Source organism: Protopterus annectens, chromosome 4.part0 (assembly GCF_019279795.1).
Source record: "Protopterus annectens isolate FY-2018-M chromosome 4.part0, PAN1.0, whole genome shotgun sequence".
Taxonomy (NCBI): domain Eukaryota; kingdom Metazoa; phylum Chordata; order Ceratodontiformes; family Protopteridae; genus Protopterus; species Protopterus annectens.
The window spans coordinates 1451507753-1451522353 of NC_056733.1; positions in this window are offsets into that span (position 1 = coordinate 1451507753).

The window sequence follows — 14601 nt, forward strand, 5'->3', positions numbered from 1 at the left end:
GAATCTGTCCATGCAGAAACAGAGCAGCTTTGCCCTGCTGAGGACAGTGAGTGCCCGCATGCAGTCCTATAGAAATCTGCACTGCTTCCTTTCACAGAATGGTAGGGTATTCATCTGAGTAGTTGTTTAAATTGCTCATGTAAACAATTCATAATCATACGTATTAGTTGTTTCAGATCCAGCACCATGCAGATCACGCATGACTGTGAATCACATTACAGCAGGGCATTGCAGCTCGCCAGCACTATGCATCATGAATTGCAGTGCTCTGCTTGTGTCTGTGAGTACCAAAAAAGAATGTTAAAAGATTCAGTGATTTAACTTATTGTAACCAAACATCTTAATATACAGTAAAACAAAACACCCAAAGTAACACATTAAATATACCATCCCAAGAAAGCACAAAGCAGAGCATCAAAAGGTGCAACTGATGAAAACCGCAAGTAAAAATATATAGTTGTTGCGTCTTTCGGCTTTTCCCGGTTAGGAGTCGCCACAGCGGAACTCCGGTCTGCTAATGATTGGCAGTTGATTTTTATGTGCTGAGTTGCCGGCCCTAACGCACAACCTTCAACGAAGGTACAAATAAAAATATATAGTACTAAGTGCATAAAACTATGTACACAAATACATACAGATTTATCTACATATAAATAATTGCTAACAGATTTAATCCTAACTACTTCAACTTACGTTAACTAAAAATAAGGCAAATTCTTAAAAAGCTCTGCTACAGCCAGTTAATGATTTTTTATACTGTTTATTATAGTTATATATTTCATCATTTGCTTCCATCCTTTCCTATTTTCATATCTGTTGATTTTGCCCCACCAACAGAAAGTATGTGAATTTATTAATGATAAGGTTCCGAAATATCATCTCAGTTCTAATTCTAACCTGGTAGCAAACAATTTTTGTACTCTGACCTTTTCATGGCACAAGAACAAATGCCATAATTAAATGTTACTCCCTGGGAATTCATTAAGCTTTTTATTCTGTGCAGGAACAGTGTAGCCACTCCTGCATGGAATACGGTTGCCGAGTGATTCAGCAAACAGCTGATTTGATGTGCACGAGCTTGGCTGCACTATTCCTGCACGGACACCATTGAATAATGCTAATTACCTCATTTGCTGGAGAAAACCATACAGATGAGGTGAATTAGCAATTCAGCAAGCAGGCAGGTGTCCATGCAGGAATAGTGTAAGAAGCAGAAATGTGTTCAGCTACTAGCTCAACACATTTCTGCAAATTACAAAACGGAGGCATGACAGCTCAAAATAAAGCATGTATTACAACTGTTAGGCATGCCAATGGCCAAATATATGGCCATTGGCATGATATAAATATTATAAAATAAAACTTTATTTTTTTTGTCTGATCTTGGCCGTTTAAGCATAGGGCAGCGGTGCGCAAATAAGATCATGCCGAAAATAAAAAAAAAATATATATAAAAAAGCAATTTACAAGGAAATCTGCATTTTGCCATTATAGTCAATGGCATGCAGAATGAAAACAATAACAGGGAATCGTGGTTGCTAAGGGGAAAGGCCCAGTGTAAGTGTGGTAACTATGGATTAAGGCAGTGGTGTATGCAAATGAGGAGATTTATACTGAATCACAAATTTCTTCTAAGTGTCAGACTCCACCTAACCGTGTAGGTGCACCAACATGACTGTGTATACAGGAGAGCTAGATGACATGAAAAGGGGGTGTGTCATGCTTGCTGTAAGCACGCTGGAGCTCGGTGGCCCGTGTTTGCCCTTAGCTAAGCACAGCTAAGGAAGGGTGTGTGTCTGAGGCTGTATTGACTTATTCCATGAAATGAAGAGTGTGTTCACATCCAGGGGAGGACCAGTTCTGCTTGAAAGTGTTTACTTTAGCTAAACAGGTGTGCGCAGTGCACACCGGGCCTAAAAAAAAAAAAAAAAAACAGAAATAGCAGAACTGTTTTCATTTGAGCACTGGGTATGTGCGGTGCGCATCAGGGCTTAAGCGGGGAGGAAATGGGAAGGGGAAACAGCAGAAGGAAGGCAATCAAGGAGAACTACCATAGCTGGCAGGTGGAATGCATCATAATCAGCCAATTACGGCAGCAGCCCAGCACACTACTATAAACTATGCAAGCACCTTTCAGTCTGTTTTTTTTTCACAAACTCTACACCACTGGTGTATACATTCGGGGGAATTTTAAACTGACAAACTAAACAAAACATGTTAGGGGCTGCTGTTGCTTTGATCTATCAGTATGTGCTAGAGACTGAGGGTGGTGAGGAGGATAATGCTGCCAACCAAGTCAGACTGAGGAGGAGGAGGAGGAGAAGAGTGTTCAGACCCAGGGTAACCTACCAGGGGCTACATGATCTGGAGATAGTAGAGTGCTACAGGGTGGACAGGGACATACTTCAGCAACTTGTTGAGCTGTGCCGGCCTTGCCTCAGACCCAGAACCAACAGAGGGGAACCCATCCCAGTGGATACCATGGTATATGTAGCCTTAAGAATACTAGCTATAGGTACTTTCCAAAGACCAACTGGGGATCTCATGGGGGTCTCACAGGCATCTGCATCCAGGATACTCCACCTGTTCCTGGATGCCCTTCATCCACACCCCACTGAGCACACTTACTTCCCCAACACCTGTGAGGAGAGGACCAGCAATACGTGTCTCTTCCACCATGTAGCAGAATACCTGGAGGTACTGGGTGCCATAGACTGCACGCACATCCACATCAAAGCACCACCCAGTGACCAGGATAGGGTCTACCTAAACCACAAGGGGTTCCACTCCATCAACTGCCAGGTCATGTGCAATGCCCAGGGCATTATCATGAATGTGTGTGCTGGCAGCCCTGGAAGCTATCACAACTCCCACATCTGGCATTCGTCACAGCTGTACCAGGCGTTTGCCAGTGGGGACATCCCATATGGCCATCTGGTGGGGATTGCTGGCTATGCACTAGACCCATGGCTGATGACACCCATCAGAAATGCACACACACCCACACAAGAATGCCATAATGAGACACACGCACAAAGCAGGATTAGTATAGAGTGTGTGTTTGAGCTGCTCAAGTCACGGTTCAGCTGCCTTGACATATCTGGTGGAGCCTTGCAGTACTCTCCAGCCACATGTGCACACATGTTCATAGTATGTGCCATGCTACACAATATGATTCTGCAGAAACAGCTGCAGCAGGTACAAAACGGTGAAGAGCCACACAGCCCCCCACCATTGCCAAGGTCTCCACAGGCACAGTGGGACTCGGAGGAGGAACATCCTGAGCCTGCCCCTGTAGGCAGACAGAGGCCTGCCCAGTATGCCCTGTCCTTGGCAAAGAGGCAATGCATAGCACATACACTGACACTGTAGGACCTGAAGGACTGATGTCTCTCTCACTGACTCGCACACACAGTAAAATGGATGCCAAACATTACACCACCTATACCTTACCATGTATAGGAAGTGTACTGCGTACATCCGACATAGTCAGCCCTCAAGCACCGTCCTCACAGCAGCCTCAGGCATAAGGTAAGTCAGTCTTCTTAACAATAAATGAATGGAGTAGAATGATGTTCTTCGTGTTTCACTGTTGCAGTCATCATATTTGAGTTATCCCTGCCAGGGTAGCCCTCAGTCGGCCTGAATACCAGAGGTTTAGTATTTCTGTGTTGGTTGCCATTGCTCCAGGACTGATGTCAGGTCATTAGTAGTATAAAATAAGGCAGCTGACATCATTACATCAGTCTTTCTTGCTGAGGAGCCCGAAGCAGAAGCAGCTCGCATGAGTGCCGTTACCTGAGTTTTCATTTTCCATATTGAAGTTGAAGTCCTCTAAAGTTAAGTACCCCATTGGGGATTCTTTTTTCTTGATCTAACTGATGTCAGAAAAAGTTAACAATTGTCTTGCCTGTGGAAAGCAAATACCACACCAAGACTTTCATTTTTACTGCTTCACTTGCTTAGGCCCAGACCACGACGTCCCCCACTGTCACTTTAGTGCTTTGTTCAATGCCAGAACTATATGTCTTTGGGCCCTTATCGTAACGAGATATTTTTGCACTCAGTCCTCGAATTCCGATATGTCATCAGTAAGCCATCTGATAGCAGATCTTCTGAAAAAATGTAAGGATAAAGACAGAGACAGACCGCACAGGTCCAAACCTACCTACGATGCTTCCGTTAAGCTAGTCGTCAGTTCTCTAGTCCTCAGTGAGGTGCTTTTGCAGCCCCTGATGCCTGCTTCTGTGGATTCGCAGGCCGCTACTGAGACCCTATTGGAGTCCAGTATGCCACGAGACTCTTCATCAACTAAGGATCCTGTGGATGTCACTACCTTGGATGGGTCCAGAGCTGCTGAGCAGGCACCAGCTTCTGAGGAAGAAATTTGCACTACCGAGTCTCAACGCGATGACTTTTGTGTCTACCGTTCTTTTGAAAACTACTGAGTTTCTAAGGGGCAGGGTATGAATCACACCCAAAAAACCGACGACCCAATCTCAGGCAAGGCAGATCAAGGCAAGGCAAGGCAACCCAGGATCAGTAAGCATTGCCCCTCCAAGCACTGGTCCTTTCTTGCCCCATCCAGGTCAGCTCAGCCCAGACCCCAGGGAAGCAGGCTCCCCAGACAGCAGCCCCAGGGAATGCAGAGATCTAAGCAATGGAGTTCCTTTCTTCAAAACCAGGGAGTTATAAGCCACCCCCTCATGGTAAAAACTCACAATGACTCTCCACTTCCATCCCCTCCCTCTGCCCACCTGCACTTACCCCTAGGAGGAAAACTCTCCTTCCATGCAAGTACCAGGGCCATCATTACCAACGAACACTGGGTCCTCAACATAGTGTCCCAGGGATACAAATTTTATTTCCACACTCCACCATCCCCAAAAGGGTTCCCAGATCTTTGCCCAAACCAGTGGGCAGAGGCCAAAAAGCAAGTCCTTTCCCTGCTCTCTATGAGGGCAATAGAGCATGTTCCTGCAGAACAGATAGGCAAAGGTTTCTACTCCAGACTCTTCCTGGTACCCAGAAAAGAGGACACCTGGCACCCCATCCTCTATCTATCCATTCTAAACACCTTTTTGGTGATACCAAAATTCAAAGTGCTCACCCTCAAGCAACTACTATCTATGCTCTCCAAGGATGTTGGTTAGCCACCCTAGACCTAAAAGAGGCCTACCTACACATCCCAATCAGGAAATCATGCAGGAAATAGCTATATTTCAGGCCAGGATCATTGCACTTTCAGTACTCTGTGCTTCCCTTTGGCTTATCCACTGCTCCCAGAGTTTTCACAAAATGTCTGGCTCCCACCATTGCTTTTTGCAGGCAAAGAAATATTCAAATTTACCCGTACTTGGACGACTGCCTAATTCAGGCAGACAGTCAGAAAAAGCTGCTCAAGCACCTGGCCTTTTGTAAGGGACCTACTGACCTCCCTAGGGTACACTATCAATGAAAAGAAATCCAAACTAGTACCCACTCAAAAAATTATATTCCTGGGAGGAAGCCTGGACACAGCATCCCAGATGGCATTCCTTACACCAGAAAAGCAAACCTACCTGACAGCCTATTTCTCTCAACTAGCCACCAGACCCCAGTTATCTGCAAGGAAGATACTGCAAGCTCAGGGGTTCATAGCTTCTTGCATTCTACTCATTCCATATGCGAGACTGCATATGAGGAAACTACAATGGTACCTAAAAAGCCTTTGGTGTGAACACTCTCAAGACCTGAACACTCTTATACCAATGATACCTTGTTTAAGGAAAGATTTTCTTTGGTGGGCAGCAGCATGCTACCACAACAAGGGACTACCCTTCTCACAACCCCACACCGCCCAGACCCTCACCACAGATTCATCAGACTATGCCTGGGGTGCACACCTGGATGGCAGGTGCATACAGGGCCAGTGGAGCCCACATCAAATACATCTGCACAGCAACCAAAAAGAGATGTTAACTGTCCAGCACACACTGACAACTTTCAGACCCCTCCTCTCCCCAGGGGCTCTACTGATCAAAACAGACAACACCACTGTGATGTGGTATATCAACAAGCAGGGAGGAACTCACTCATACCATCTGTGCAGGCTCGCCATGACCCTTTGGCACACGGCCTCAGCCAGGCAACTACACCTGTTAGCACAATTCCTGCCAGGCTCTCTAAACTCTCTGGCAGGCGACTTAAGCAGAAATCTTCTGGACACACACGAGTGGCAGCTAGACTAAAGAACCTTCACCCTTGTAACTCAGAAATGGGGCACCCCGAAGGTCGACCTCTTTGCTTCCCACTCCAACCATCAGCTCAGCAAGTTGTGTGCCAGGGAGCCTCACTGCAAGGCATGGAAAGTGGATGCTTTATCCTTCCAGTGGGTCAACCTCTCAGTCTATGCATTTCCCCCACTATCACTCATTACAAGGGTATTGCTCAAAATAAGGGAGGAAAAACCGAGGCAATCCTGATTGCCCCAGACTAGCCACGCCAGCACTGGTACCACTGCTGCACAGCCTGTCACCTCTGCCACCATGGCATCTCCCTCAGATCCCAACACTCCTGACCCAGAGGGAAGGTGAATTCATGCATCCCCAATTGTAGACCCTCAGTTTGGCAGCCTGGCTTATTCCCTAACCACTGCACAAGCTGCCAATCTCAGCAAACAGGTTCTAGATGTTATACGTGAGGCCTGACGACCTAGCACTAGAAAGTCTTATGCTGACAAATGGAAAAGGTTTTGCACCTGGATCCAGGCTAAGGGAGCTGGGACAGCACAGCCCTCCCTACCTCTCATCCTGGATTACCTTGCTGACCTACTACACAGGGTCTATCCTTTTCTTCTATTAAAATTTATGCCTCAGCTATCTCTGCTCATTTCAGCACAGAGCCACATTTTTTCTCATAGCCTCTCATCAAACAGTTCCTAAGAGGGGCTAGCAACTTGAGGCCACCCAGAAGAGCACCTACCCCAGCTTGGGACCTAAACTTTGTGTTGGAAAAGCTCTCCCTGCCCCCCTTTGAACCAGCAACTTCAGCAGAGTTAAAGTTTCTCTCATGGAAGACAGCCTTGCTTCTGGCCATTACTTCAGCAAGAAGAGTATCCAAGCTACAAGCACTAATGGCTGTAGAGCCCTTCATCATTTTCCATGCTGACAGGGTCTCCCTAAGGACTAACCCATCCTTCATGCCAAAAGTTGTGTCCAGTGTGGCTCTCAACCAATCCATTCATTTGTCCACATTTTCCCTAACCCACAAAAAAGGGGGAAAGGATACTACACTCTTTAGATATGCACAGACAGATCAGATTCTATCTAGACAGGACTAAATCATTTAGAAAGACTGATCAATTGTTATTCAGCTTTGCTGCAGGAGCAGAAGGCAAAGCCATATCAAAACAAACCATTTCCAAATGGATAGCACACTGCATCCATTTCTGCTAAAAGCAACATGGGAAACCTCCCCTAAGGGGGGGTCAGTACACATTTTACCAGAGCAACCTCCAGCTCTGCAGCTTTCCTCAGAGATGTCCCCACCAGGGACATCCTGGAGGCTGCAATATGGACATAAGTTCATAGCTTCACCAAGCATCACCACCTACCTATCTTCTCCAAATCCAGGGCAGGCTTTGCCACCGCAGTCTTGTAGGGCATCCTAGCCAGCCCCCAGTATTCTTGACTACCTCCACCCTTTTCTTCAGCTTTGGGAATCAACCCAAGTGTGATGACTGCAGCAGTGAAACATGAAGAACATAGTACAGTTGTGTACACTTACCATAAATGTAGATGTTTGAGTGTATTCACTGTTGCAGTCCTGCTTTCCCTCCCTCCATCCCCCTTGTCTCTCTCTCTCTCTCTCTCTCTCTCTCTCTCTCTCCTGACAAGGAATTTTTGGTATTTACTTTCTACTGGTGGTGTTCTTCCATCATAACCTAGCTCCCTCTTTGGGGCTTCTGACAGGGCAAAAATAAACTGATGTAATTGTGTCGGCTGCCTTATTTTATACTACTGATGACCTGACGTCAGTCCTGAAGCAACAGCAACCAATGCAGAAATACTAAATCTCTGGTATTCGGGCCAACTGAGGCCTACCCTGGCAGGGATAACTCAAATGTGATGACTGCAACAGTTAATCCACGTGTACATCTGCATTTATGGTAAGTGTACACAACTGTACTTTCTGATTGCATATCTATGGTATTGATTCAAGCATGCAAGGGCAAGGGGTGGCTTACTGGGATAGCAGCAGACAACTGACAGCTCTGTGGGACAGCGGGATGTGTATTATCAGTACTGGCCTACCCACACTATGCAGTACCACCCTAGTTGACAAATACCACTGCAGTATATATGGTGAGCCAAATAACTGGGGGGTCATAGGTCACATGCATGCATGGATGTAAAAGTGGGGGTCCCATACCCACCCCCAGCCTCACCCAGCAGTTCAGCTGTAGAAAACCATACCAAAATGTCTGGCAAAGGCCCCCATATGGCGACATCCATGAAATCCTCACCTACAGACATTTACACAGTGATATCACAGCAGGTCTGGCAGTGGCAGTATGGCTCTGAAAGGTAAGAAGTCTGAAACTACAAATGTTTATGCAAGAACAATCTGACTTGTGGTTGACACTGTTATGCCTGTAGTTTCAAAGATAGGGCACACTACTATGCTAAATGGGACCAAAATTTTAAGCAAATATCAGCACAGTCTCTGCAAATGTGTATTGTGTACAGATGTGTCACTCCCCCCATAGTCCCATAGAAATGCAGTAACATGTCCCTAGCCTTAAGCAGCATCCAGCCATCAGCTAGAGTGATGGCTCAACATAAATAGAAAGCAATTGTCAGTAACACCCACAGTCAACTTACTGGTGTCATCCCAGGGTTGTCCACTGCTGGCAGCCTGGGAACATATGATCATCAGAATGCACTGCTTGCTACAGATGGTGTGCATCTGTCACACCTGGTCTACAGGCCTCTGGCAAATGCCCATGCCTCACCAACAGTGCCCTGTTAGGGAGTGTCATGGGGTCCACAACACCAACATAACACAGTCTACAAAATGCAAAGAAAGGCGATGCTGCTAACTGCTAGGAGAAAACCTGCCAGCATCAGAGAGCCAGAAATCTGGACAAAGTCATGAATAAAGGGGTGTAAAAGGTCCAAAGAGAATGACACCTTTGAAATACTGCTCTAATAATGATAGAAAGTTGATGGGATGATTCTAGTAGCATGGAATGTCTGAAGGGTATGAAGTCTGAAACTGCAATGTCAACTGTCAGTAATATCTGACTTCAACCCTGAGTGACTTGCAAAACACTTTTCCTTGAAAACCACATTCATTTGGGTAACCAACCAGATAGAGTCATGAATCTGGACATTCTGTGATACTCTGTACAGTCGACAGACAGGGCTAGGAGTCTAAACATGGGAATGCACTCATTGCAGGCAGTCCTAACCCTGAAAGATGGTGACATGTCTGCACCCACAGAACCCTGGCCCACAGACATGGAGAGTAACACATCCTTCCCTGATCACTCATCCTATGCAACCTCCTGACCTCAAAATGTGGCCATCCAAGCAAAATGAGGTGGGCCATACATATATGTGAGATACACGCACACCTCCAGGCTGGTCAAACAGTCTGACACACACAAGACCCTCCAAGTGCTGTTAACCTTTGAGAAGACTCCTACGCAAAGTACTGGTAGCTATAGGCCAACATATCTGACCCAGGACACCCCCCCACATATCTTATCTCCTACAAATCTGTCTGGAGTCTGCCTGTTACCCTGATCCTGTCTGACTTATATTACCTAATCTTGGACTAGAAATCAGACCAAGCCAGAACAGAAATGCACAGATATTCCACCATTGTAATATATCACCAAGGTGCTGGACCATTTCCACAGCTCCAGCAGTCAATTGCTTGTATGCAAACCTCTCAACAGGCTGGATTGTGCAAGAATGCATAACATTTGGCCCATAATATTGGTGTGTGCATCATCCATCCTGTATTCCTCTGGTAAATCACTGTGATGATCTGAGGAGGTATGTCACAAGGTACTGAAACAATACATGACAGTGTCAAATGTCATATATGTCAGATGTCTGCTAAAACAAGCCCTGTATCCCTAGCAACCCATACATTACTGAGAGAAATAGTCACAATCACTGTATGGCCCATTATATCCCCATTTTGATATGCTATCTCCAAGATATCCTACCAACAGGTTGAGAGGTATGGCTGTAGCACAAAACAAACCAGACTGGAGAACAACAATCACTGGAATGGAGTTCCACATTTACTATAGAAGGTCACACTGGGCATGCTCATACACTTAGGAAAATGTCAGTAGGATCTAGGAATGAACAGGCCTTCCCCATCCAGTGCGCTTCCCATTGCCCTATTTTAGCAGTCCTGAAGATGTCTGTCACCATAGAAGTATCTTTGATCAGGCCTCAGCCCTATAAGCTTTGTGGTGTGTGTGATAACTGTGTAACACTGTAGTATAAATAACAAATTAGGTAGGAGTTCTAATCTAAGTCCTGCCAAATGTAAAAGTGTGTGTGTGTTTATAAGTTAAAGATTTCGGGTCCATTCAAACCCAGTACACTTCTCCTTTCCCTACTTTAGCAGTCCTGCAGATATCAGTCACTATAGATGTCTTTTCATCAGACCTCAGCCCTATAAGCTCTGTGGTGCGTGTAAAAACTGTGGAACACTATAGTACAAATAACTAGTTAGGTAGGAGTTCTACTCTCAATCCTGGCAAATATAAAAGTGTGGGCGTGTGTGTTTTTAAGTTAAAGATTTTGGGTCCTTTCAAACTCAGTACACTTCCCCTTTCCCTACTTTAGCAGTCCTGCAGATAGCAGTCACCTTAGAAGTCCCTTTCATCAGGCCTTAGCCACATAAGCTGAATGCATGCAATAACTGCGTAACTCTTTAGTACAAATAACTAGTTAGGTAGGAGTTGTAATCTCAGTAGTGGCAAATGCAAAAGTGTGTGTGTTTATAAGTTAAAGGTTTTGGGTTCATTCACACCCAGAATAATTCCCCTTTCCCTACTTTTGCAGTCCTGTAGATATCAATCATCTTAAAAGTCTCTTTCATCAACTCTCAGCCCCATTAGCTCTGTGGCACATGCAATAACTGCATAACACTATAGTACAACTAACTAGTTAGGTAGGAGTTTTAATCTCAGTCCTGGCAAATGTAAAAGTTTGTGTGTGCGTGTTTATAAGTTAAAGATTTTAGGTCCATTCAAACCCAGTACACTTCCCCTTTCCCTACTTTAGCAGTCCTGCAGATATCTGTCACCTTAGAAGTTTCTTTCATCAGGTCTCAGCCCATAAGCTCTGTGGTGCATGCGATAACTGTGTAACACTATAGTACAAGTAACTGGTTAGGTAGGAGTTCTAATCTCAGTCCTGGTAAATGGAAAAGTGTGTGTGTGTTTATAAGTTAAAGATTTTGGGTCCATTCAAACCCAGTACACTTCTTCTTTCCCTACTTTAGCAGTCCTGCAGATATCTGTCACCTTAGAAGTTTCTTTCATCAGGTCTCAGCCCATAAGCTCTGTGGTGCATGCGATAACTGTGTAACACTATAGTACAAGTAACTGGTTAGGTAGGAGTTCTAATCTCAGTCCTGGTAAATGGAAAAGTGTGTGTGTGTTTATAAGTTAAAGATTGTGGGTCCATTCAAACCCAGTACACTTCTTCTTTCCCTACTTTAGCAATCCTGCAGATATCAGTCACCTTAGAAGTCCCTTTCTTCAGGCCTCAGCCCTATAAGCTCTCTGGTGTGTGTGATAACTGTGCAACACTATAGTACAAATAACTAGTAAGGCAGGAATTCTCATCCCTGTTCTAGCAAATGAGTGTAAGTGTTGATATGTGTAGTTTAAAGTATTTTGTGACCTCTCTCACCCAGTTTATCACCCATTGCCATACTTTACAAGGGCTGGTGATGTTTCTCACCTTAGAAGTACCTTTGGACAACCTTCACCTTAATAAGCTTTGTGGCATGTGAGATAAATCTGAAACACTATAGTAGCAATAAATAGGTAGAGGTTCTAATCTCAGTCTGGGCAAGTGTGTGTGGGTGCGTGAACAGTATCCTGTCTGTGGGAGGTTGTTGCGTTTGTGTAAGAACCATATCCACTGGGGGGTTTGCTACATTTTGCTTTTGCGCACCCAGTACATGTCCCAGTGTCCATTTTACAAGGCCCACAGTAGTCATCCACTGTAGAGAGACCTGTAGACACTCTGCAGCCCTATAAGCATTGTGCCATGTGCAATAACTATGTGACAGTATGGAATAGATAACAAGATAGGCTGCCCATCTAATCCTTGGATATCACTCCCCACTCAGTAATCATTCATAAACACACTCAGGTAGGCAGCCACCCCTACATCAGTAGGTAGCCTGCAAACCAGCTCACAGATAGAACCCACAGTGTGAAGGCAGTGGACTCCATATCAGAATGCTGAACAGTGATGAGTGGAGTCCCACAGGTTGTGGACCTGGGTCTCCTAATGGTTGGGATCCACACTTCTGAGGACCAGTGCAATGCAAAAGCCCCCTGGCTGACAATGCTTGCAGATGTCTACAAGGTGGGTGCTATTATTACCTCCCCACGTGAGGTTGACATCCTTCACAAAGGCCTTTCTGAGACCTATGACTGTTGTCAGAACCCTGGACATAAGCTGAATGCCAGATGATGTGCTGCCATCCCCTCTGAGTACGACATGGTTCCCATACAGTAATACATTGATGATAGTCCAATGATCACTGATGGAACTGGGAACACAGGTTGACAGTGACCTCTATGGTGGCCACCACAGTGCCACAGTCTTCCGAATGTCCTTCCATGTTTCACGTCTCCTGACTCAAGGTGTTGAATACAGGAAGTAAAATGAGAGTGTTTCCCCTCAGCAGGCCAATCAATGTGTACTATGGCCCATTTGCCATGTACCCCACTGGACACAAGCAACAACAGGTGAGGCTGCAAATGTACCACACAAAGAGGATCTAAGGTACTACACACTTGTCCCATATGGACAGACTCCAACAACTGCAATGAATCTCTGTCTCATATTGGCTACTTAGGTGTGATCTCTGCCTGACATACACAGACATGTCTGACCCAACCTTGTCCGGAATGCTACATCTGAGGAAACCAGTCTGTCCACACAACATGCCCCAGATACCTCAATCCCATCCTCACAATCAACAGGACATGCTGGAGGACAGGTTCACAACCCAGAGACTGGCCACGCTATGGAATAGACGATACATACATGTCAAGCTGAGCACATCACTGTCCCTCTTCAAGTGAAATCAGGAGGAGTGGATGGGGAATAGAATATTCATCCTGGGGATCACTCCAGTGACTATACTCAGTAGATACACTGGAGCATCAGCAGGTGGCATGATGCCAGTGTATTCCCATGGGCTAGCCTTGTAAAGCCTCCATGGCCATTTGCCACATATATACCTATGACTCTGAACCTATGGATCTCAGTACTGTCAAATGTGTGTGTGTGCATTAGTGTGTATTAAAGTGTTTGTGAGTGTGTAAACGTGGGTGAAAGAAGTTGGTGGCCTGTCTCACCCAGTACAACTACCATTGCCCTACCTTACAAGTGCTGTAGATGTTATTGACTGTATAGGTACCTTGGGACACTCTACAACCTATAAGCTCTGTTGTGTGTGGAGTAACTGCATAACACTATAATACCGATAACCACATAGCTAGGGGTTCTAATATGAGTCCTGGCATGTGTGTGTGTGTGTGTGTGTGTGTGTGTGTGTGTGTGTGTGTGTGTGTGTGTATATGTATATATATATATATATATATATATATATATATATATATATATATATATATAGGTTACAGTATTTTGTGGCCTCTCTCACCCAGTACATCACCTATTGTCATAATTTGCAAGGCTTGCTGATGTCCCTCACCTTAGAAGTAACTTTGGACAAGTGTCACCCCATAATCTCTGTGGTGGGTGTGATAAATGCGTAACAATATAGTAACAATAAATAGATAGGTAGGGGTTGTAATCTCAGTCCTGGCAAATGTGTATGAGTGAAGAGTATTTTGTTTGTGTGCAAACGACATCCATTGGATGGACATGGTTTCATATTTTATGCCATGGTACACACAGTACACATTCCTAGGTCTACTGTATGAGGTCCTCTGTTCACATCAACAGATCATAGTGGGGAATCTGTAGACACTCTTCAGCCCTATAAGCAACAGTATGGAATAGTATGATATGAATAACAAAATCGGTTGGTCTGCTAATGTCAGTACTGGTAAGTTTGTGTGTGTGTGTGTGTGTGTGTGTGTGTGTGTGTGTGTGTGTGTGTGTGTGTGTGTGTGTGTGCATATTGGTGTGTATAGCAGTGCTTGTGAGTGTATACACTTGTATGTGACACTATTATGAGTACTCTCACACCTAGTACAGCCACCATTGCCATACCCCACAAGGGCACATGATGTTATTCACCTTACAGGTACCTTGTAACACTCATCGCACTAGTAGTCTTGTGCCATCTGCAATAACTGCATAATAGTTTGGTACC